The 25,632-nt window shown below is 38.9% G+C and overlaps 1 protein-coding gene and 1 long non-coding RNA gene across 2 annotated transcripts in view; one reads left to right on the forward strand and one right to left on the reverse strand.

Moving 5' to 3' along the window:
• LOC124384658 (leucine-rich repeat flightless-interacting protein 1-like) overlaps positions 1-25,632 on the forward strand; it is a 468,068-nt gene that overhangs the window by 356,987 nt on the left and 85,449 nt on the right. The gene's annotated exons all lie outside the window — the stretch shown is intronic.
• On the reverse strand, positions 22,166-22,920 carry LOC124384744. Its single transcript, XR_006925558.1, has 3 exons — positions 22,864-22,920; positions 22,555-22,648; positions 22,166-22,383 (listed from the first exon to the last, which is right to left on the reverse strand). It is a non-coding gene; the product is annotated as an uncharacterized LOC124384744 (long non-coding RNA).

Raw genomic sequence — 25,632 nt, forward strand, 5'->3', positions numbered from 1 at the left:
AACTATAAGTAAACTCTTGGTATCTATAAGTTTATTGGTCTCCTACACCATTAGCTGAAAGGTCCATTTCTGCTCACTGCAACATTTATGGAAATAAATGATAGATAGATAGATAGATAGATAGATAGATAGATAGATAGATAGATAGATAGATAGATAGATAGATAGATAGATAGATAGATAGATAGATAGAGATTTACTGTAATTGCATTGTACAGGTACACAGCAATGAAATGCCGTTTGGCATTAACTAGAAGTGCAAAATGTAGCTATCGTGCAAAAGGGCAGATAAATATATGTAATATTTACAGCAAGTGATAAATATGTAAACATATGTACAGTGGATAAATATAAAGGCAGTAACAGTGCAGAGATGTGTGGACATCATTAAGAAGTACAGGATGGATCTAAGTCTATGGCATTGAAGAGTAATGTGCAGAAGTGAAGATTACAAGATTATGGCATTTAAGAATTATCAAGCTAAATAACCAGTCTATAATTTTGTCAAATTTATTTACTTTTTCCTGCAAGTCTGTGATCTTTATGCTAATGATCAGGAGTAAACACAAAATAAGGAACATCGCTTTTCCCCTCTTCACTCCGGTACCGATGGTCCTGATCACCTTTCCACCTGTTTGGGGATTTTATGGGTGATTTGTTTCTCAATAATAATAATTATAATAATAATAAATGATAAACTCTGTGTTTTAAAGAGAATAAAATCCATAAAGCTCGGAAACTCACCGTTCCAGGGGTCGTACAGTTCACTTCATCCCGACAGAGGGTCTTCATCCTCCACCTGGAACACGGCGTCTCTCGGAGCTACAGGAGGAAAATCCAAGCGATGCTGAGGAAAGAAAAGTCCAAACAAATAAAATCAAATAAATAATATAAATATTTCATATAATAAAAATTATTATATGTATATCTTTTCAGCTGATACACACTGTGTGGTCAAAAGTATTTGGACACTTGTCTTTTCCAGCCAGATGTGATTCATAAATTCACCTAAAATGCACTTAAATGCACCATACAGCCAATTAACATGCAAACTGTTGAAACACTTCATATAAACAGAATGTAGAATCACTGAAAGCATTTTAAATGGGATTTAAATACCTGCTACAGAGGGAAGCAGGAGCTTTTCTGTAGCTATTATTGCTTTAATGTTCATGCCACAGGACCAAATATCCGTTTATTTTATCTTTCCATAATGAGCTGGAATAAATCATAAATGCTGTGGTGACCCCCGTGTGTAATGCTGCATGATGGCACTGCTGGAGGATTACACCAGTGGAAGATTAAGGAGAAAAGAGTCTCCAGGGACCATGATGATTTCTTGGCCCATGATGATGACTGGCTAATAAGCTGATTTAGATTCCTACAGCTGTGCTCCTGGATCTATGTGCTGAATTGGGTCCAGTACTACAGAGGGCAACAGGTTGTTTTAGTGGGAAATGTCTTGATTCATAATATGATGTATATATATATATATATATATATATATATATATATATATATATATATATATATATATATATATATATAAAATATGATATGATGTACCTGTTCCAGACTGTGCTGTAGACTACAACAGGTTCATACAAATTATTCAGTCATGTAAATTCAGCTTGATTATATTTCATATATGATGAAACTCAAAACATCAGTGCTTATGCTCCACAAGTTGGTTGTGAGATGGAGGAGAAGGAAAAATTCTGGAGTGAGTTATATAGAGTGGTAGAAGGTGTTCCTAGGAATAAAAGATTGGTGATTGGGGCAGATTTAATGGGCATGTAGGTGAAGAGAACAGTGGTGATGAGGAGGTGATGGGTAGGTATGGCTTTAACCTCTCAGTCGCCGGAGTTGCGCCAGCGTAACTGATATCCCATTGTTCTCAGGTGTTAATGTTTAGCAATAGATCCCACTACATGCCCTGAGAGATGGTGGTGCCCAGGAACCTGAATGACTCCACTGCTGCCATAGTGCTGTTCATTATGGTGAGTGGGGGGAGAGCAGGGGGTTTCTCCTAAAATCCACAATCATCTCCACTGTTTTAAGCGTGTTAGGCTCCAGGTTTTATGACTGCACCATGTCTTTCAGGCCTTTCTTCACTGAAGCAGGGTCGTTGGCTGAAAACTGATTCTACAGCTATTTAGAGTAGCTCCTCTTAGCCACTCTATTAGGATCAATGATGAGGATTAATCTTCCTCATATTAATGAATTAATCATGTACTACAGTATTTGAAAATAACTTGAAATCCTGTCAACCGAGAACAGAAAGTTGTGGGTACATTGGGAACTCAAAACTCAAAAGTCTCCCAAAACTGGAAAGTTGCAATCTGGAAACATATGCAGGTGCAGGTGATTGTGTGGATCCATAGGGTAGTGGTCATCACATCTGCTTTACACACAGAAGGTTCTTCTGCGACCCCCAGTGGAACCATGCAGCTAGCAAACATGAATGAGGTTTATGTATTTGTCACAAATTGTTACTTAATCCTGGTATTAAATAAACAACTTTTGGTGTTTCTGCATTGTGCTTGTAACAGAAATGGACAATAGGAATTCCAAAAGGCTCAAGGGCATTGCTCCACTGGGGGTCGAATCCAGGACCTCCTGCGAGTAAAGGAGATGTGGTGACCGTTAAAGCTGTAAGAGAAGTTGGACACTAAGGAAGGAGAAAAGGAGAACTACAGGGGAATAAAGTTGATCAGTCACACCATGAAGTTATAGGAAATAGTGGAAGCCAGGCTGAGTTTATTCATTAGTTATTTATCCAGTTATCATCTGTTAACCTGTTATTTCAACAAAACCAGATTTTCTCCTGCAAACCAAGTTCAAGAAAATGCTACAAGGAATTGACTCCCATGTCGTGTTTGCTGGACTTTAGAATGTAATACTTTATTGCACTGAGGTGCTTTAGTACCTAAAGGTCTTCATTTAAACATTTATTATTTTAGAATGATTAATTTTATTATTATTATATGCAGATTTACATATTTATGAAACCCAAAGAGATAAAATTATTACATTTCCAATAATTGGTTTGATTAAACAATGTTATTTGAGTGTTATACAATCAACACATCCTCGTCAAAGCAAGGAACATTCATAAACCCCAAAACTATAATAATGATGATAATAATAATAATAATAATAATAATAATAATAATAATAATAATAATAACTGCAGTTGGTTGTCAGATGTCAGTCTCACACTGCCCTCTAGTGGTGTTTTGTTGTCTAGTTATATGTGATGATCTTTTACAAAGCAAGATATTTTTCTTGATAATATTAAACTGTCTAAAACTTAAACTGTTTACTGTTTAACATACAGGGGGTTCATGTTAAATTTTTAAGCTAAATGTTTGTGATATAATTAAATGAAACAGAAGTTAAATGAAGCTGATTAAAATTAATGTAATTTTGTGTTTTTTGAGAGACTGCTGAAAGGAAATTTCAGGAACTATCTATGGATTCAGACTCGGTCGAGCTGAAACGGTGAAGCGACTCTCCTGAACCCCATTGTTTTAGAAGTGATTGAACTGAACTCTCTTGAACCGAGTCACTTGAACTGAATCTAAGGAGTCAAAATCACCAAACCGAATCATTTTGAACTGAATTGACCAAACTGAATGGACTGAATTATTAAAATGAATCTATTAAATAGTTCTTTCTGATGTTTTTCTACTAACTGCAGTTGTCAAAAGTTATACTTGAACTATGATGTTATGAGGCTGCATTGGAACTAAACTTTATAGTATTGTGTGATCAGATGAACCCATGAAGAACTCATGTATTGTAAACTGATTTAATCTCTGTGTTATTGTGATTTAATATTTAAACTGATGCTGTGAATACTGTTCAATAACTGTTTATTTTATTACTTTAACTTCTGTTCATGTAAAATTGGGTTTAAACAAAACCTTTATTTTATTATCATTTACTTTTGTCCCGTTTTCCCAACATTTTATCATGTGGATTTTAATTCTGAGTTAAATTTAAATGATGTACAATAATAATTTAATAATATAAACAAAACACACTATATTTAAGATATTTATTTATTTTGAAGTAATAAAAAATATTGAGTTACAATAATCACTGATATTTTTGTACTTTATTATATGTAGGACATGTCCAGCTTGATCTCCTCTTTTTCTTTCTCTGGTTTTCTTTCTCTAGTGCTGAAGTCATATTGCTGAACAGCTGTACAGCTTCCTCCAGTCACTCTCGGGTTTCCATCCTCATTTCTCTTCCCTCACCTAAGAATCTTTGTTTCCTCAGAGATTTTCTGCGACTCTTTGGGTTTGTAGAGGTTCAGCTTTCTGTTTCTGCTGTTTATATATATATAAGTGCTTTTTCTAAGCATTTTTTATCGGTTATGTCGACTTTTTTTATGTCGCCGAACCCTAATATCTCGAGCACAAGGGGGGAAAAATTTGCCATTTAATGTCGGTTATCTCGGTGCAGCCGCAGAAGAACTCGTGGAAGTGGCGGAAAAATCAAGCCTTACAGCTGCTACAGGTGTTGTATTGTATACTGGTGAATCTCTGCTGTTAGTTAGTGCTAGTGTTCGTAGTGTTAGTAGGGCGCGCGCAGCTTTGGGAAGAAAAGAGCAGCCGTTGAGAGAGTGCCGGTGGGAAGGCACGTACCGGGATACACATGAGCGATAACAACGACCGCCGTGAACCAACATATACCAACAATAACGGACGGTGACAGTGTGGAAGTTTAAATAGGAGCTGGTGATGATGATAAACGAGCACCATATGTGCGCGAATGAAGCCGGAGCTTCAGAGAAAGCGGCAGAAAACACCTGACACGCTGAAGGGGCCGAAGGGGCGTGGCAGGTGGATTCCTGACAGATAAACATGTACTGTATGTATTTTTATAACATGCCTTCATCAAACAAATCGCGGCAACGCTGTTGTGTAAAAACCCCTCCAAAAACACGTGCATGCACATTCTCATTTATTAACGCACATCATGTACATAAAGAAATTTCAAGCACGTTAATATATTGCCGCCATTTTGATTTTCGTTTATCTCAATCATCGGTTACCTCGATGCTTTTTGGCGACCCCCTAGGACATCGACATAACCGGGTTCCACTGTATTAATAATTTAAATAATATCAAATAAAGAATATTAAATATTTCATATAATAAAAATCAAAAGTGATTTTTCAGAGTTGAATCCCAGTGGAAAAGCGACTGATCCAAAGCTGCTGCTTTTCAGCTGATACACACTGTGTGGTCAAAAGTATTTGGACACGTGTCTTTTCCAGCCAGATGTGGTTCATAAATTCACCTAAAATGCTCTTAAATGCACCATACAGCCAATTAACATGCAAACTGTTGAAACACTTCATATAAACAGAATGTAGAATCACTGAAAGCATTTTAAATGGGATTTAAATACCCGCTACAGAGGGAAGCAGGAGCTTTTCTGTAGCTATTATTGCTTTATGTTCATGGCACAGGACCAAATATCAGTTTATTTTATCTTTTCATAATGAGCTGGAATAAATCATTAATGCTGTGGTGCCAATGGAAGATTAAGAAGAGAAAATCTCCAGGGACCATGATGATTTCTTGGTCTGGATGATGACTGGCTAATAATCTGATTTAGATTCCTACAGCTGTGCTCCTGGATCTATGTGCTGAATTGGGTCCAGTAGTACAGAGGAAACACACCAGAACCATGCCATCCCGTCCAAATACAGGTCCTCACCACTCTGGGGTTAATGACAACAGGTTGTTTCTAGTGGGAAATGGCAGACAGGGTCTGCTATAGGTCTGGTATCTGCCCCTGAGTGTCATAATGCCTGTCATTTTGGATGTTATTATTAAGGTGGGTAGTCGATACATCAGGTTTTCCTTCACTGTGGCACACTGACCTGCTTCAGCACATGATTCCTTTATCCTGACACATAGCAGTGTAGGGAACAGACTACAGGCAGCTGCAGGACGTGATGACTGGCTTCTTGGTGACTTTAACAATATGTAGAAATTGTAAACATTGTCCTGATGTAGTCTATAATATGACAGGTGACAGAGGCTTCACCCCTCAGACACTTCTCTCCTCCTGAAATGCAGATGTGGAGCTCTGGATGTCTCAGGTGGAAGACTTCTATACCACCCGGAAAAAGTGTGTAAGATTATCAGGGTGTGTGGTGTTTTGCACAATGTGGCACTGAGGACCAGTTTCCTCTCCTCCTGACCTCCCTCCCCCTCAGCATTATGACCCCGAGCCACAGCCCCCTGCCCCACAAGAGCGATATAAACTAAGTGGAAAAATCCACGAGGAGGTCATACAGCGTTTGTAAGGAAGACAAAAATCATGGTTGTTAATAGTGTTTATTGTGACTCTTTGTAGAAAAAGATTAAAATCAAGATTTAAAAAGATTAAAAAGTTTTGAAAAGACAGAAATAAAAAATGATTAAAAGACGAGACGATCTACAAGATACAATAGCTTTACACTCAGCTTTATACTATTGACTATAAGTGTAAAACTATCATAAATAGCCAAAAGAGATACAGAAAGAGGAAAAGACATGTTCAGACTCTCTGTTTCTCTTGTCGTCTCCTTTTTCTATTTCTCCTTTTCTTTTGAAGGTTTTCTTGTCTCAGCTGAGCAACAATTTCCTCCCATCGCTCTCGGACTCTCATATAATGATCTGTTTTATTCTCTGAAGTCTTCTTTTCTTCCTCACAGAGATTCTGGGTATCCTGGAGCCCCCTGTTGGTCTGAAGCTGTAAGTTGTTCCTCTCCTCTATGTCAAGTTTAGTTTTCTCTCTTCGTCCTCTTGTTTTTCCTCAAAATCCAACGTGGGCTCAAACTGAGCAACACGTTCCTCCAGTCGCTCTTTCTCTCTGATCAAATGATCTCTCTCCTGCTCTGCACTATTTTTATTTTCTCACAGTGATTCTGAGTATCCTGGAGCTCCATGGTGGTCTGTTCTAAAGTGACCTCAAGCTGAGCAACATGTTCCTCCACTTTCTTTTGTTCTCTTGTCCAGCTCTCTCTCTCACAGTCTACAGTTTTCTCCAGTTCCTTATGGATTTTCAGGAAGACTGGAGCTCCATGGTGGTCTGCTCCAAAATAAACTCAAGCTGAGCAACACGTTCCTCCAGTTGTTTTTGTTCTCTTGCCCAGCTCTGGCTTCTCTCAGTTATGTCCTGTTCCTGCTGCTTTCGCTCAGAAGCCAAAGTAGCCTCCAGCTTTTGCACCGTCTGTAGCAGAATGGCTTTCTCTTCTTTCTCTTCTGTTATCTTCTCTATCATTAGAAGAGAAAATGCATCCAAGTCTTTCTCTACTTTCTCCATGTGTTCCAGCTTCTCCTTCATTTCAGCAATCTGCTTAGTTTTCTTTGTTCTTCTGCTTTGAAAAATTCTCTTAACCTTCTGAAGAGCTCCATGTTTATGCCTCTTTACTCACAAGCAAAACCTTGGAAATGAGAGAAACAGAGACGCATTCCCAATTATAGACGTTGCCTTACTGTGACGTCACAGGCAGATGCCCCGCCCTCCGTCTGTGACGTAACCCGGTCTCTTTTTACCTGACACTATGCGCATGCGCACATTACAGAGGTCAAGAGCGGATAAAATATCATGTCTTCACAGCTTTTCTGTTGTTCCTGAGAGAAGAGTGATATTACAGTCATAAATAAGATAAAACGGCTGTAAACTGTGTATAAAGCGAGTGAATCCGAGTTGAGAACCGGAAGTTGACCGGAGTGACTCTATGAATGTTGCAGAATCATAAATGACCAGTAGGTGGCAGTGTGATGTGTATTAGAGCTCACTGTCACAGCAGGTAATTAGAAGTAGTGGAGCTCTAATGACGTCATTAATAGCGAGGACAAGACACACAGCAGTTTGGGATTCTTTTATTGACTTTATTGATTAATTGATTTGGAGTATGATTGTGTTTCTGATCAAAGTAAGTTCATGTGTATGGAGTAAAACAACCTGTACATTTCTCACTTCCAGACAGTATTATGAGATGTTCATCTGCTGGAAGTTCATGTTTAATGCTGCATGTTTTATAGGATTTATGAGCTGGAATAAATGTCCAAAAACCTCAATTCAACACTGAGTGATTTTTGTAGTTTGGTAGATATTAGATCTTTTGATGTATTATTCTTTTTTAAATATCTGTGTTTTAAATACACATTTATAAATATCAAGGCTTTTACTGGGTAATAAATTAAAACATAAAGTCATAATTTACTGAAATGAAATTGAAAACATCAAAATACAACAAAAATAAATAAAATGACTATCAATATGTTTAAAACTAGAATAAATCTGGTTCAGACAGTTAAATACAGTGCAGTATTACAGCCTTATTTCATGTTCATTTTATAAACACAGTTTGTCATTATAATAATAATAATAATAATAATAATAATAATAATAATAATAATAATAATAATAATACTTTATTGCAATAGGGTGCTTTAGTACCTAAAGGTCTACATTTAAACATACTTTTATATTCTAAAATTATACATTTTATGATTATTATTATATGAAGATTTCCACATTTATATGATTTATCCTACAGATTAATCACTATAAAGAAAATAGAAACATACACAAGAATGTTATTAACAACTTGTACACTGTACTGCACGATCCATGTGGAATATAATGTGCATATAATAATGAATATTGTGAATGTAAACAAACATTCAGCAGTAGTTGAAAAAAATCAGGTCAGTCTCTGAGCATAAGCACTGAATCACTTGGAATTTACTCGCTCAATAATAAAAACTCTTTGCTATAGTTGTGAGGTGACTGATACACAAAGCCATGGAGCAGTTGGACACTGGGGAGACAATCAGATGAATGAAAGTAGAAAATGTGATAAAACCCTAAAGTTTATTGTGAGATTTGAGTCGTGATCGTTCAGATGCACAGTGTAGCAGCAATGACACAAACTTCACTTCACAACAAGAGCAAAAATACATGAATGAAAAATGAATGAACTTAAAATTCATCAAATGGAAAAAATCCAATGTTATTTAAACTTTGGAGAAAAATCTTATATTCTGTTATTCAATTCTCTCATACTGACCACTGGATGTTCTACACGGCACCTCATGGTAAAGACTCTCTGATGACAGGAGACTCCACCATGATGCCGAGGCGATAAGAAGATCAGTAACATCCTGACACTGAGTTACAGTACAGTGGTCAGGGTCTCGTAACTCAGACCCCATGTCCGAATAGACATAACAATTGTGGCTCAATACTCAAATTAGTTTTAGCTGTTCACTAATCATTTACCAATAAGTTACAAAACTTAAATAATACATAAACAAACCAAATGAAGACATCTTCCAGTCACGAATGAGAAGGAGAAAATCAGCTTTATTGCAGTCACTTCAGACCCGTCCCATGGAGCTCTCGGAGAGAATCATCCTGACAGCAATGACACCCGTCAGCTTTCACATGCGAGTGAATTTGATATAAACAATCCTTATTTTTTATATCTCACACCTAGTAAAATGTACATATTGTGTCTAATGTCTCCTCCCTCACAATTTACGTACATCATTGATTTTATGGGGCTTTGCATATCCCACCTTTTGCTCACGTGTTTTCTGGTGTGTTTCTACCTATTCTTAGTTAAAATTCCACCCATATCCAGGAGGCCTCGTTCACCTCCATACGATTCTAATTTACATGTACAAAAATATCTCTTGATGGAGACCTTGTCTTAAAAAACATCCCCTGATCGTGCACTTTTCTAAAAATCTCGTCTGGGTTTTTTTCCTATGTCTGCAAATCATCCTTTGTTTTGTTTTGTGTAGACTTTGTATAAAACGTGTTTTTTACTAGTTTTACAAACCAGGGCTTTAGTTTTAACACACCAGCACTTTTCTCCAAATGCTTTTCCTAATTTTCATAGCTCTCGTCTTTTACTTAGTTTTACTTAAAATCTTCTTAAAATATATTTCTTATGCCATAATACTTCTTTATATAACATTTCCTGTCTTACTCTCATCCTGCCTGCATCTTAAGCTCATGCTCTCTCATGCTCACTTCCTCTCTCTCTCTCTCTCTCTCTCTCTCTCTCTCTCTCTCTCTCTCTCTCTCTCTCTCTCTCTCTCTCTCTCTCTCTCTCTCTCTCTCTCTCTCTCTCTCTCTCTCTCTCTCTCTCTCTCTCTCTCTCTCTCTCTCTCTCTCTCTCTCTCTCTCTCTCTCTCTCTCTCTCTCTCTCTCTCTCTCTCTCTCTCTCTCTCTCTCTCTCTCTCTCTCTCTCTCTCTCTCTCTCTCTCTCTCTCTCTCTCTCTCTCTCTCTCTCTCTCTCTCTCTCTCTCTCTCTCTCTCTCTCTCTCTCTCTCTCTCTCTCTCTCTCTCTCTCTCTCTCTCTCTCTCTCTCTCTCTCTCTCTCTCTCTCTCTCTCTCTCTCTCTCTCTCTCTCTCTCTCTCTCTCTCTCTCTCTCTCTCTCTCTCTCTCTCTCTCTCTCTCTCTCTCTCTCTCTCTCTCTCTCTCTCTCTCTCTCTCTCTCTCTCTCTCTCTCTCTCTCTCTCTCTCTCTCTCTCTCTCTCTCTCTCTCTCTCTCTCTCTCTCTCTCTCTCTCTCTCTCTCTCTCTCTCTCTCTCTCTCTCTCTCTCTCTCTCTCTCTCTCTCTCTCTCTCTCTCTCTCTCTCTCTCTCTCTCTCTCTCTCTCTCTCTCTCTCTCTCTCTCTCTCTCTCTCTCTCTCTCTCTCTCTCTCTCTCTCTCTCTCTCTCTCTCTCTCTCTCTCTCTCTCTCTCTCTCTCTCTCTCTCTCTCTCTCTCTCTCTCTCTCTCTCTCTCTCTCTCTCTCTCTCTCTCTCTCTCTCTCTCTCTCTCTCTCTCTCTCTCTCTCTCTCTCTCTCTCTCTCTCTCTCTCTCTCTCTCTCTCTCTCTCTCTCTCTCTCTCTCTCTCTCTCTCTCTCTCTCTCTCTCTCTCTCTCTCTCTCTCTCTCTCTCTCTCTCTCTCTCTCTCTCTCTCTCTCTCTCTCTCTCTCTCTCTCTCTCTCTCTCTCTCTCTCTCTCTCTCTCTCTCTCTCTCTCTCTCTCTCTCTCTCTCTCTCTCTCTCTCTCTCTCTCTCTCTCTCTCTCTCTCTCTCTCTCTCTCTCTCTCTCTCTCTCTCTCTCTCTCTCTCTCTCTCTCTCTCTCTCTCTCTCTCTCTCTCTCTCTCTCTCTCTCTCTCTCTCTCTCTCTCTCTCTCTCTCTCTCTCTCTCTCTCTCTCTCTCTCTCTCTCTCTCTCTCTCTCTCTCTCTCTCTCTCTCTCTCTCTCTCTCTCTCTCTCTCTCTCTCTCTCTCTCTCTCTCTCTCTCTCTCTCTCTCTCTCTCTCTCTCTCTCTCTCTCTCTCTCTCTCTCTCTCTCTCTCTCTCTCTCTCTCTCTCTCTCTCTCTCTCTCTCTCTCTCTCTCTCTCTCTCTCTCTCTCTCTCTCTCTCTCTCTCTCTCTCTCTCTCTCTCTCTCTCTCTCTCTCTCTCTCTCTCTCTCTCTCTCTCTCTCTCTCTCTCTCTCTCTCTCTCTCTCTCTCTCTCTCTCTCTCTCTCTCTCTCTCTCTCTCTCTCTCTCTCTCTCTCTCTCTCTCTCTCTCTCTCTCTCTCTCTCTCTCTCTCTCTCTCTCTCTCTCTCTCTCTCTCTCTCTCTCTCTCTCTCTCTCTCTCAGATTACATTTTATTACGCACAAATAGAGCATTTCTCACACAGATAATGTGGTGATACAAATAAATATGATGTTCTTTATGTGTAAGTTTGTCTCTGATGAAAAAGCCGGTGGCGACTGCAGCAAGAACAAACTCCCCGAGACGGCATAAGGAAGAAACCTTTAGAGGAACCAGAGGAACCCGTCCTCATCTGGGTTTCACTGAATGTCCATTTATTACAGCTAAATGATGTTGAGGTGAAGTGATGATCAGATACAAACTGTAGTCCTGAGTCAGTGTAGCAGACTGTTAACATAAACTACAGTCCAAATCCCAACCCTCAAAGCTCCTGTTCTTACTCTGTTTTGTTTCTGCGTGGACTATTTCAGCCTGGGGTCGTAAGTTTTGGACACTTTGTTTTTGGTGTTTTTTCCTACGAGGACATTGTATTTTACCTGATAGTAGTAGTGCACATGTTTGATCTAAAATAATGAAAGTGATGAGACGGAACTCTTTGTACAAATAATCACACACACACACACACACACACACACACACACACACACACACACACACACACACACACACACACACACACACAGTGTATATGAATATATAGGTGCTCCTAATAAAGTGTTTGTAATACATGAACACAATTAGTATCATTGTACACACAGTAACATGGTCATTTTTAAACATATGCACAGAGTCGTTAAAGACTCCTAATATAAATAATACAAAATTACCGTAACATATAAATATTGAAAATGGCCCTGAATCCTGTATGTACTGTAGATGTTTTGTTTGAAGTGTTGTGATCATGAAGATGAAATCCTGCAGGTTATTTGGGTTTGTACTGAGTGATAGTTGTTTCATAAACACCTTCTTATAAAATCCAACTCAAATGTTAAATAAAAATTCACTCTAAATTTGTAATCAGCGGCGTCTCACCATCACATTCCACTACGGGAGCGCAGGAGGAGGAGATGCCCGACTGCATGGAATACAGGAGAACATCAAATCCCTACCATTAGATAACTGCAGAACACAGTGTAAATAACGACATATTTTCCTTCAATAAATCTGGAAATGCAGCCATTACGCTCTCTCTCTCTCTCTCTCTCTCTCTCTCTCTCTCTCTCTCTCTCTCTCTCTCTCTCTCTCTCTCTCTCTCTCTCTCTCTCTCTCTCTCTCTCTCTCTCTCTCTCTCTCTCTCTCTCTCTCTCTCTCTCTCTCTCTCTCTCTCTCTCTCTCTCTCTCTCTCTCTCTCTCTCTCTCTCTCTCTCTCTCTCTCTCTCTCTCTCTCTCTCTCTCTCTCTCTCTCTCTCTCTCTCTCTCTCTCTCTCTCTCTCTCTCTCTCTCTCTCTCTCTCTCTCTCTCTCTCTCTCTCTCTCTCTCTCTCTCTCTCTCTCTCTCTCTCTCTCTCTCTCTCTCTCTCTCTCTCTCTCTCTCTCTCTCTCTCTCTCTCTCTCTCTCTCTCTCTCTCTCTCTCTCTCTCTCTCTCTCTCTCTCTCTCTCTCTCTCTCTCTCTCTCTCTCTCTCTCTCTCTCTCTCTCTCTCTCTCTCTCTCTCTCTCTCTCTCTCTCTCTCTCTCTCTCTCTCTCTCTCTCTCTCTCTCTCTCTCTCTCTCTCTCTCTCTCTCTCTCTCTCTCTCTCTCTCTCTCTCTCTCTCTCTCTCTCTCAGATTACATTTTATTACGCACAAATAGAGCATTTCTCACACAGATAATGTGGTGATACAAATAAATATGATGTTCTTTATGTGTAAGTTTGTCTCTGATGAAAAAGCCGGTGGCGACTGCAGCAAGAACAAACTCCCCGAGACGGCATAAGGAAGAAACCTTTAGAGGAACCAGAGGAACCCGTCCTCATCTGGGTTTCACTGAATGTCCATTTATTACAGCTAAATGATGTTGAGGTGAAGTGATGATCAGATACAAACTGTAGTCCTGAGTCAGTGTAGCAGACTGTTAACATAAACTACAGTCCAAATCCCAACCCTCAAAGCTCCTGTTCTTACTCTGTTTTGTTTCTGCGTGGACTATTTCAGCCTGGGGTCGTAAGTTTTGGACACTTTGTTTTTGGTGTTTTTTCCTACGAGGACATTGTATTTTACCTGATAGTAGTAGTGCACATGTTTGATCTAAAATAATGAAAGTGATGAGACGGAACTCTTTGTACAAATAATCACACACACACACACACACACACACACACACACACACACACACACACACACACACACACACACACACACACACAGTGTATATGAATATATAGGTGCTCCTAATAAAGTGTTTGTAATACATGAACACAATTAGTATCATTGTACACACAGTAACATGGTCATTTTTAAACATATGCACAGAGTCGTTAAAGACTCCTAATATAAATAATACAAAATTACCGTAACATATAAATATTGAAAATGGCCCTGAATCCTGTATGTACTGTAGATGTTTTGTTTGAAGTGTTGTGATCATGAAGATGAAATCCTGCAGGTTATTTGGGTTTGTACTGAGTGATAGTTGTTTCATAAACACCTTCTTATAAAATCCAACTCAAATGTTAAATAAAAATTCACTCTAAATTTGTAATCAGCGGCGTCTCACCATCACATTCCACTACGGGAGCGCAGGAGGAGGAGATGCCCGACTGCATGGAATACAGGAGAACATCAAATCCCTACCATTAGATAACTGCAGAACACAGTGTAAATAACGACATATTTTCCTTCAATAAATCTGGAAATGCAGCCATTACGCTCTCACACAGTCGTTACTCTCTTTATGTTCTCATTTTCAGTCCTAACTATAATGATGTTCATGACAAAACTGGCATGAAGAAACGTGTTCACATGTCACATTTTCATCTTCAAATTGTATCACTGGTGATGATGCCACTAATTCATGCTGATTTTGCCAAGGTGTTAATGATCAGTGTAATTACTGTAAACATATAAATGCTGTGGTGACCCCCGTGTGTAATGCTGCATGATGGCACTGCTGGAGGATTACGCCAATGGAAGATTAAGGAGAGAAAGAGTCTCCAGGGACCATGATGATTTCTCGGCCCATGATGATGACTGAATAATAAGCTGATTTAGATTCCTACAGCTGTGCTCCTGGATCTATGTGATCTATGCAGCTGCAGGACGTGATGACTGGCTTCTTGGTGACTTTAACAACATGTAGAAATTGTAAACATTGTCCTGATGTAGTCTATAATATGACAGGTGACAGAGGCTTCACCCCTCAGACGCTCCTCACCTCCAGAAATGCAGATGTGGAGCTCTGGATGTCTCAGGTGGAAGACTTTATACCACCCGGAAAAAGTGTGTAAGATTATCAGGGTGTGTGGTGTTTTGCACAATGTGGCACTGAGGACCAGTTTCCTCTCCTCCTGACCTCCCTCCCCCTCAGCATTATGACCCCGAGCCACAGCCCCCTGCCCCACAAGAGCGATATAAACTAAGTGGAAGAATCCATGAGGAGGTCATACAGCGTTTGTAAGGAAGACAAAAATAATGGTTGTTATTAGTGTTTATTGTGACTCTTTGTAGTAAAAGATTAAAATCAAGATTTAAAAAGATAAAAAAGATTTGACAAGACAGAAATAAAAAATGATCAAAAGACGAGACGATCTACAAGATACAATAGCTTTACACTCAGCTTTATACTATTGACTATAAGTGTAAAACTATCATAAATAGCCATAAGAGAAACAGAAAGAGGAAAAGGCATGTTCAGACTCTCTGTTTCTCTTGTCGCCTTCTTTTTTCTATTTCTCCTTTTCTTTTGAATGTTTTCTTGTCTCAGCTGAGCAACAATTTCCTCCCATCGCTCTCGGACTCTCATATAATGATCTGTTTTATTCTCTGAAGTCTTCTTTTCTTCCTCACAGAGATTCTGGGTATCCTGGAGCCCCCTGTTGGTCTGAAGCTGTAAGTTGTTCCTCTCCTCTATGTCAAGTTTAGTTTTCTCTTTCATCCTCCTGTTTTTCTTTAAAATCCAACGTGGGCTCAAACTGAGCAACACGTTCCTCCAGTCGCTCTTTCTCTCTGATCAAATGATCTCTCTCCTGCTCTGCACTATTTTTATTTTCTCACAGTGATTCTGAGTATCCTGGAGCTCCATGGTGGTCTGTTCCAAAGTGAGCTTAAGCTGAGCAACATGTTCCTCCAGTCGTTTTGTTCTCTCTTCCAGCTCTCTCTCACATTTTACAGTTTTCTCCAGTTCCTCATGGATTTTCAGGAAGACTGGAGCTCCATGGTGGTCTGTTCCAAAGTGACCTCAAGCTGAGCAACATGTTTCTCCACTTTCGTTTGTTCTCTTGTCCAGCTCTCTCTCACATTCTACAGTTTTCTCCAGTTCCTCATGGATTTTCAGGAAGACTGTAGCTTCATGGTGGTCTGCTCCAAAATAAACTCAAGCTGAGCAACACGTTCCTCCAGTTGTTTTTGTTCTCTCGCCCAGCTCTGGCTTCTCTCAGTTATGTCCTGTTCCTGCTGCTTTCGCTCAGAAGCCAAAGTAGCCTCCAGCTTTTGCACCGTCTGTAGCAGAATGGCTTTCTCTTCTTTCTCTTCTGTTATCTTCTCTATCATTAGAAGAGAAAATGCATCCAAGTCTTTCTCTACTTTCTCCATGTGCTCCAGCTTCTCCTTCATTTCAGCAATCTGCTTAGTTTTCTTCGATCTTCTGGTTTGAAAAACTCTCTCAACCTTCTGAAGAGCTCCATGTTTATGCCTCTTTACTCACAAGCAAAACCTCGGAAATGAGAGAAACAGAGACGCGTTTCCAATTATAGACGTTGCCTTACTGTGACGTCACAGGCAGATGCCCGCCCTCCGTCTGTGACGTAACCCGGTCTCTCTTAACCTGACACTATGCGCATGCGCACATTACAGAGGTAAAGAGCGGATAAAATATCATGTCTTCACAGCTTTTCTGTTGTTCCTGAGAGAAGAGCGATATTACAGTCATAAATAAGATAAAAACGGCTGTAAACTGTGTATAAAGCGAGTGAATCCGAGTTGAGAACCGGAAGTTGACCGGAGTGACTCTATGAATGTTGCAGAATCATAAATGACCAGTAGGTGGCAGTGTGATGTGTATTAGAGCTCACTGTCACAGCAGGTCATTAGAAGTAGTGGAGCTCTAATGACGTCATTAATAGCGAGGACAAGACACACAGCAGTTTGGGATTCTTTTATTGACTTTATTGATTAATTGATTTGGAGTATGATTGTGTTTCTGATCAAAGTAAGTTCATGTGTATGGAGTAAAACAACCTGTACATTTCTCACTTCCAGACAGTATTATGAGATGTTCATCTGCTGGAAGTTCATGTTTAATGCTGCATGTTTTATAGGATTTATGAGCTGGAATAAATGTCCAAACATCTTAAATCAACACTGAGTGATTTTTTGGTAGATATTAGATCTTTTACATATTATTAATTTTTAATATCTGTGATTTAAATACACATTTATAAATATAAAGGCTTTTAGTGTATATTAGAGATTAGAACATAAACCGACACAAATTAAATACAATAAAAATTTATTAACTGAAATAAAACATCAAAATATAAAGTTTCAAAATAAAATCTATCAATACATTTAAAATTATAACAATATATAATAATAATAATAATAATAATAATAATAATAATAATAATAATAATAATAATAAGTTAAATACAGTGCAGTATTACAGCTTAAATATTTGAATTTATTTCAGATCAATTTTATTCATCCATTAAATAAATGGTGTCAGCGTCAGAGTAGTGTATTTACATGATCTGTTTCAGGGTTTTCACGAACACAACTCTGTTATTACTGTTCTCTTTTCACAGCACCGTCTCTTTCAGTTCTAATGAAAGTTCTCATGTATTAAGAGGGAATTTTATGAATGATCAATAATGAAACACCTTCATTACTGTTAGTTATTTACATATTTATTTACAGTAATAAAACTATTTCTGTAAAAAAGAGAAAGAAATAATAAATAAAAGCAAAATAAATAAAAATGATGAATTCAGTGGAACAGACCGACAGCACGATGACCTGAAAGAGAAAACAGAGATGTGTTACTTTACATAATGTGTGTGTTTGACCGGTACACAGTGTGTGTTTAGTAAAGTTTTGTAGGACATTATGAGGACAGTATGACTTACGCTGTAGATGGAACCACTGCATGTTCCTGGATGGATGGAGGTAGGGCTTGGTGTGGCGGCTGCTCCTGTCCACTGCTCAGCCATAGTGATACACAGTGACCTCCTGCTCACCAGCTTTCCATTCAACTCTCTGATGGCATTAGTGTCTTCATCCAGAGAGGAATATCAGACAAATCCAAAGCCTTTGGACCGTCCATTGTGCAGTACCACCTGTAGAAGTGAGTGAGGAGATACAGAAAGCAAAAACATGAGCATTACATCACTCTCATGTAGAAAACCATGAGAAATAACAAGCACTGTCTGTATCCATAATATAAACAGAACAGCTGTGTTCTTTTATTAACAAGGTTCTGGTCTCACTGGTGAATGAACAATGAAGCACTTTTATTTAAAGGTCATTTTCTGAGAGCAGAAACTTGCTGCAAGTGTACACTGGTTCTGGTATAATAGAGGATCTAATCCTAATTCCTACAGAAAACAGAACAAATTCAGCATCCAATGTTTGAGTGCATGTGTGTGTTTGCATTGCTGACTTTAATAATACACAGTGATTCTGAGTATCCTGGAGCTCCATGGTGGTCTGTTCCAAAGTGACCTCAAGCTGAGCAACATGTTCCTCCAGTCGCTCTTTCTCTCTGATCAAATGATCTCTCTCCTGCTCTGCACTATTTTTATTTTCTCACAGTGATTCTGAGTATCCTGGAGCTCCATGGTGGTCTGTTCCAAAGTGACCTCAAGCTGAGCAACATGTTCCTCCAGTCGCTCTTTCTCTCTGATCAAATGATCTCTCTCCTGCTCTGCACTATTTTTATTTTCTCACAGTGATTCTGAGTATCCTGGAGCTCCATGGTGGTCTGTTCCAAAGTGACCTCAAGCTGAGCAACATGTTCCTCCAGTCGCTCTTTCTCTCTGATCAAATGATCTCTCTCCTGCTCTGCACTATTTTTATTTTCTCACAGTGATTCTGAGTATCCTGGAGCTCCATGGTGGTCTGTTCCAAAGTGACCTCAAGCTGAGCAACACGTTCCTCCAGTTGTTTTTGTTCTCTCTTCCAGCTCTCTCTCTCACATTCTACAGTTTTCTCCAGTTCCTCATGGATTTTCAGGAAGACTGGAGCTCCATGGTGGTCTGTTCCAAAGTGACCTCAAGCTGAGCAACATGTTCCTCCAGTCGCTCTTTCTCTCTGATCAAATGATCTCTCTCCTGCTCTGCACTATTTTTATTTTCTCACAGTGATTCTGAGTATCCTGGAGCTCCATGGTGGTCTGTTCCAAAGTGACCTCAAGCTGAGCAACACGTTCCTCCAGTTGTTTTTGTTCTCTCTTCCAGCTCTCTCTCACATTCTACAGTTTTCTCCAGTTCCTCATGGATTTTCAGGAAGACTGTAGCTTCATGGTGGTCTGCTCCAAAATAAACTCAAGCTGAGCAACATGTTCCTCCAGTCGCTCTTTCTCTCTGATCAAATGATCTCTCTCCTGCTCTGCACTATTTTTATTTTCTCACAGTGATTCTGAGTATCCTGGAGCTCCATGGTGGTCTGCTCCAAAATAAACTCAAGCTGAGCAACACGTTCCTCCAGTCGCTCTTTCTCTCTGATCAAATGATCTCTCTCCTGCTCTGCACTATTTTTATTTTCTCACAGTGATTCTGAGTATCCTGGAGCTCCATGGTGGTCTGCTCCAAAATAAACTCAAGCTGAGCAACACGTTCCTCCAGTTGTTTTTGTTCTCTCGCCCAGCTCTGGCTTCTCTCAGTTATGTCCTGTTCCTGCTGCTTTCGCTCAGAAACCAAAGTAGCCTCCAGCTTTTGCACCGTCTGTAGCAGAATGGCTTTCTCTTCTTTCTCTTCTGTTATCTTCTCTAACATTAGAAGAGAAAATGCATCCAAGTCTTTCTCTACTTTCTCCATGTGCTCCAGCTTCTCCTTCATTTCAGCAATCTGCTTAGTTTTCTTCGATCTTCTGGTCTGAAAAATCTCTCAACCTTCTGAAGAGCTCCATGTTTATGCCTCTTTACTCACAAGCAAAAACCTCGGAAATGAGAGAAACAGAGACGCGTTTCCAATTATAGACGTTGCCTTACTGTGACGTCACAGGCAGATGCCCCGCCCTCCGTCTGTGACGTAACCCGGTCTCTTTAACCTGACACTATGCGCATGCGCACATTACAGAGGTAAAGAGCGGATAAAATATCATGTCTTCACAGCTTTTCTGTTGTTCCTGAGAGAAGAGCGATATTACAGTCATAAATAAGATAAAAACGGCTGTAAACTGTGTATAAAGCGAGTGAATCCGAGTTGAGAACCGGAAGTTGACCGGAGTGACTCTATGAATGTTGCAGAATCATAAATGACCAGTAGGTGGCAGTGTGATGTGTATTAGAGCTCACTGTCACAGCAGGTCATTAGAAGTAGTGGAGCTCTAATGACGTCATTAATAGCGAGGACAAGACACACAGCAGTTTGGGATTCTTTTATTGACTTTATTGATTAATTGATTTGGAGTATGATTGTGTTTCTGATCAAAGTAAGTTCATGTGTATGGAGTAAAAACAACCTGTACATTTCTCACTTCCAGACAGTATTATGAGATGTTCATCTGCTGGAAGTTCATGTTTAATGCTGCATGTTTTATAGGATTTATGAGCTGAATAAATGTCCAAACATCTTAAATCAACACTGAGTAATTTTTTTTGGTAGATATTAGATCTTTTTACATATTATTAATTTTTTAATATCTGTGATTTAAATACACATTTATAAATATAAAGGCTTTTAGTGTATATTAGAGATTAGAACATAAACCGACACAAATTAAATACAATAAAAAATTTATATTTTGATGTTTTATTTCAGTTAATAAAGTTTAAAAAAAAAATCTATCAATACATTTAAAATTATAACAATATATAATAATAATAATAATAATAATAATAATAATAATAATATGTTAAATACAGTGCAGTATTACAGCTTAAATATTTGAATTTATTTCAGATCAATTTTATTTATCCATTAAATAAATGGTGTCAGCGTCAGAGTAGTGTATTTACATGATCTGTTTCCAGGGTTTTCACGAACACAACTCTGTTATTACTGTTCTCTTTTCACAGCACCGTCTCTTTCAGTTCTAATGAAAGTTCTCATATATTAAGAGGGAATTTTATGAATGATCAATAATGATACACCTTCATTACTGTTAGTTATTTACATATTTATTTACAGTAATAAAACTATTTCTGTAAAAAAGAGAAAGAAATAATAAATAAAAGCAAAATAAATAAAATGATGAATTCAGTGGAGCAGACCGACAGCACGATGACCTGAAAGAGAAAACAGAGATGTGTTACTTTACATAATGTGTGTGTTTGACCGGTACACAGTGTGTGTTTAGTAAAGTTTTGTAGGACATTATGAGGACAGTATGACTTACACTGTAGATGGAACCACTGCATGTTCCTGGATGGATGGAGGTAGGGCTTGGTGTGGCGGCTGCTCCCTGTCCACTGCTCAGCCATAGTGATACACAGTGACCTCCTGCTCACCAGCTTTCCATTCAACTCTCTGATGGCATTAGTGTCTTCATCCAGAGAGGAATATCAGACAAATCCAAAGCCTTTGGACCGTCCATTGTGCAGTACCACCTGTAGGAGTGAGTGAGGAGATACAGAAAGCAAAAACATGAGCATTACATCACTCTCATGTAGAAAACCATGAGAAATAACAAGCACTGTCTGTATCCCATAATATAAACAGAACAGCGGTGTTCTTTTATTAACAAGGTTCTGGTCTCACTGGTGAATGAACAATGAAGCACTTTTATTTAAAGGTCATTTTCTGAGAGCAGAAACTTGCTGCAAGTGTACACTGGTTCTGGTATAATAGAGGATCTAATCCTAATTCCTACAGAAAACAGAACAAATTCAGCATCCAATGTTTGAGTGCATGTGTGTGTTTGCATTGCTGACTTTAATAATACACACTGATCAATCACTCAGTATTAAACCAATTATTACATGTGACCAAACACAGCTGTGACCAAAACCTGCTCCAGATCATGAAGGTCTCTATAAAACACACTGGAAATAGAATCAGAATAGTTCCTGTGTGTCCAGTCTGAGAGGCTGTGGTGTGAATCGCCTGTTCCACTGCTGCTGGTTTTCTTTTCCAGGATCTGCAACTGGAACATCTGTAGATGCAGACAATCATCTCATGTTAGCATCCAATCAGAAGGTAAATGTTGCTAACATGAAAAGTTCTCTTCTGTTTTAAATCTTTAACTGCACTTAACACAAAACTAATCGGACGGCTTTGACTCACTCTGTGGATGGATGTTCTTGTTGGCGTTGGGTCTTGGGTCTGGGCAGGGTTTTGAAGGCGAGATGGTTTCTACCTTCATGCCATGACTTCGTCCCTGGGTGGTCTGAGAGGGACTTAAGTACACAGTCCTGCTGCCCAGCACCCTGTCGTTCATCTCCATGATGTCTACTCGAGCCTCATCAGGAGATGAAAATGTCACATACCAGAAGCCTTTTAAGCGTCCGTTCTTCATCATGACCTGTACGGGACAGCGAGCAGAAACACAAAGCAAAGAGTGCACATCAAACGTGTTAAAGGTTCGCAATATCAGAGCTCTCCACATTCAGAAAATACTCCAGCTGAGTACAGGGAGGAAACCCCAAGTTACTGAGAAAGAAGGAAAATGTAAGGATCAGTAGTTATAAATGACCTGTGCAGTGAGGACAGTCCCAAATCTCAGGAACGCTTCCTACAGGTCCGTCATCCACAGTACAGTCCAGATTTCTCAGCAGCAGTGTGACTGTCTACAGAACAACAACATCCAGTGTGTTCATCACTTCATTTACATTTATTTAGGTTAAAAAAAAACAGGAAGCATTCAGCATTAGACTTTTGAGTAAGTTGTGCTGTGTGATTCGTGATAATCAGATTTATGGTGAGACATAAACACCTTCAACAAAGTCAGACTCATAAATAATATTTTACCTGATTATCTACACACAGTTATACATTTTCTCACATTCTCTAAAGTCTCCAAAAGTCCAAAGGACTTCAGCCTGTTCTTTTTGATCCTCCACCTTCTGCTCCTCCACCTTCTGCTCCTCAACTTCTGCTCCTCCACCTTCTGCTTCTCCACCTTTAAAGAAGTGTCAGATAGAGATGGGTTATATATAACATTCAACATGCGCCCAATATTACAAGAAGAGTATCTGTTCTTGATAAAGACTGTTTGTTCAGGTGAAATAACACAAGGCAGAACTTTCTCCAGACGGCAGGTCAGAGTTTTTGCTAAGATTTTCGTATCCTGTTCCAGGTGATTTACCAGAAGGCATACTTGCTAAGGCTATTTCTGTATCAGATATAAACTCATCCAATTGTAATGCTGTACCTACACTTATTGTAGGAATACATACATTTTGAAAAAGGCCTCTAATGTTGAAGTGTCAGCAGATAAAGGAGCAGTATATAGTGATTTATAACATTGGAGGAAACAGTCATTGATTGTTAATACTGGAGTGTAGTGGTCATCATGTCTGTTTTATATGCAGAAGGTCTTGGGCTTGACCCACAGTGGAGACATGCTCTTGAGCCATTTTGGAATGTTTTTTCTCCATTACTGATACAAGCACAATGCAGAAACATGCTGTTTATTTATTTCCAGGATTGAGTAACAATTTGTAATATATAAACCTTATTCATGTTTACAACCTGCATGGTCCCACTGGGAGTTGAACCCAGAACCTTCTGCATGTAAAGCAGATGTGATGACCACTAACCTATGGATCCACACAATTACCTGCACAGCATAAATAAGCAGAAATAATGATTCAGGTAACATGTTTTCAGATTGCAACAATCCAGTTTTGGGAAACTCAATGTACCCTCAGCTTTCTATTCTCAGTTAAGTTATTTTCAAATACTGTAGTACATGATTAATTCATTAATATGAGGAAGATTAATCCTCATCATTGATCTTCATAGAGTGTCTAAGAGGAGCTACTCTAAAAAGCTGTAAAATCAGTTTTCAGCCAACGACCCTGCTTCAGTAAAGAAAGACCTGAGAGACATGGTGCAGTCATAAAAACCTGGAGCTTAACACGCTCAAAACAGTGGAGATGATTGTGGATTTTAGGAGAAACCCCCTGCTCTCCCCCAACTCACCATCATGAACAGCACTATGGCAGCAGTGGAGTCATTCAGGTTCCTGGGCACCACCATCTCTTAGGGCATGTAATGGAACAATCACATCGACTCCATTGTTAAAAAGGCTTAACAGAGGATGTACTTCCTTCACCAGCTTAGAAAGTTCAACAGGAGTTGCTTTAATAACTGTCTGGTTCTGCTCAGCTGTAAAATCAGACATCAGAGGACTACAGAGGACAGTTTAGACGGCTGCAATGGTTATCGGTGTCCCCCTGCCCACTTTTCAAGAACTGTATACATCCAGAGTGAGAAAAAGGGCTTTGAAAATCATGTTAGCCACTACACAATGGAACCAGTTAAGGGACCCTAATGGTGGAATTTATTTCCCTCTAACAGGATATGGTTACTTTATATTTACTTTCATTTTATTTTTTTATTTAAAAACTTGGCCACCTAGCACATGGGGCTTTTGTCTCTCCTTATTGTTTTACGACCACTTTTGTGTGTGAAATAGAGGTGATCACAACCATGCTAAGCTCCTGAAATACTAGACATTTGCTGATAATTCAACATGATGATATATTTTCTGTGTTTTAGACCGGATGTTATGTGAAGCACGTTATGTTATACGTCTAAGATCATAAATAACCACAGGGTTAACAAGGCTAAGAATCCCCTATAACTATAACTCAATAATCACGTGTTTAGCATTAACGTTAGCCAAAACTGATTCACAGAAAGCAGAACACGGACGGTGAAATGTAACTGACCAGCTGGCAGAGGATTCTGTCTGGTCTTTAAGCCGTCCTTTAACGCAAATCAAGCACAGATTTATCCAAAAAGAAAGATTCATTCTCAATTTAGCATTTGTAATTAGCATTAGGCGTATGACTGTGTATCATATGGCTTTTGTATGATTCTTTGACTTAAATACTAAAGATTCTATTAACTCCTTCCACAACCCACAACCCATTTAAATATAGTTTTTTGTAATAACTATAACTTACACAAAATGCTGTATTTTAAAACATTTCATTCAAATTTTACAAAGTGAACTGAACATGACCTTCAAATGAAGCACGTTAGCTGTCTGAGCTCATTGCAAAATATCACCACATTCCTTAAAATAGTCTTCCCAAAACACACAGTTACATTATATGTTAAGCATTTGTGTAATATATTTAGGGTATTTTCAATAATAAAACTACAAGAAAGTTTGCCTGAACCAGAGAACATCCAGCCCCTTCACTCTTACTGGTAGAGCTGAAACAGGTGCTGAGTTTGGAGACTGCTTGAACCTCTTTTCTGGTTGATAGCTGGTGTGTGGAACCCACTTCTCCTCAGAAGATTCAACTAAATGACTGTTGGAAGACAAAGAAAGAAAGAAAAAATAGCATTGTATATCAAGTACATACTTTTGTAGTAGTATAAAACTTTTTCACACCATTGTGTATATTTATTTGCAGTGTTTTGCTCGTTACTAAAAAATAGTAACTAGTTACAGTTACTCGTTACTTCATTCAAAAAGTAACTCAATTACTTTGTTGATTATTTACACCAAAAAGTAATGCGTTACTGTTAAAAGTAACTTTTTAGTTACTTTTTTAAAGAACCTTCTTTAATGTTCCCATTAATGCCCTTTTAT

The sequence above is a fragment of the Silurus meridionalis genome, chromosome 4 (genome assembly GCF_014805685.1).
Source record: "Silurus meridionalis isolate SWU-2019-XX chromosome 4, ASM1480568v1, whole genome shotgun sequence".
Taxonomy (NCBI): Eukaryota; Metazoa; Chordata; class Actinopteri; order Siluriformes; family Siluridae; genus Silurus; species Silurus meridionalis.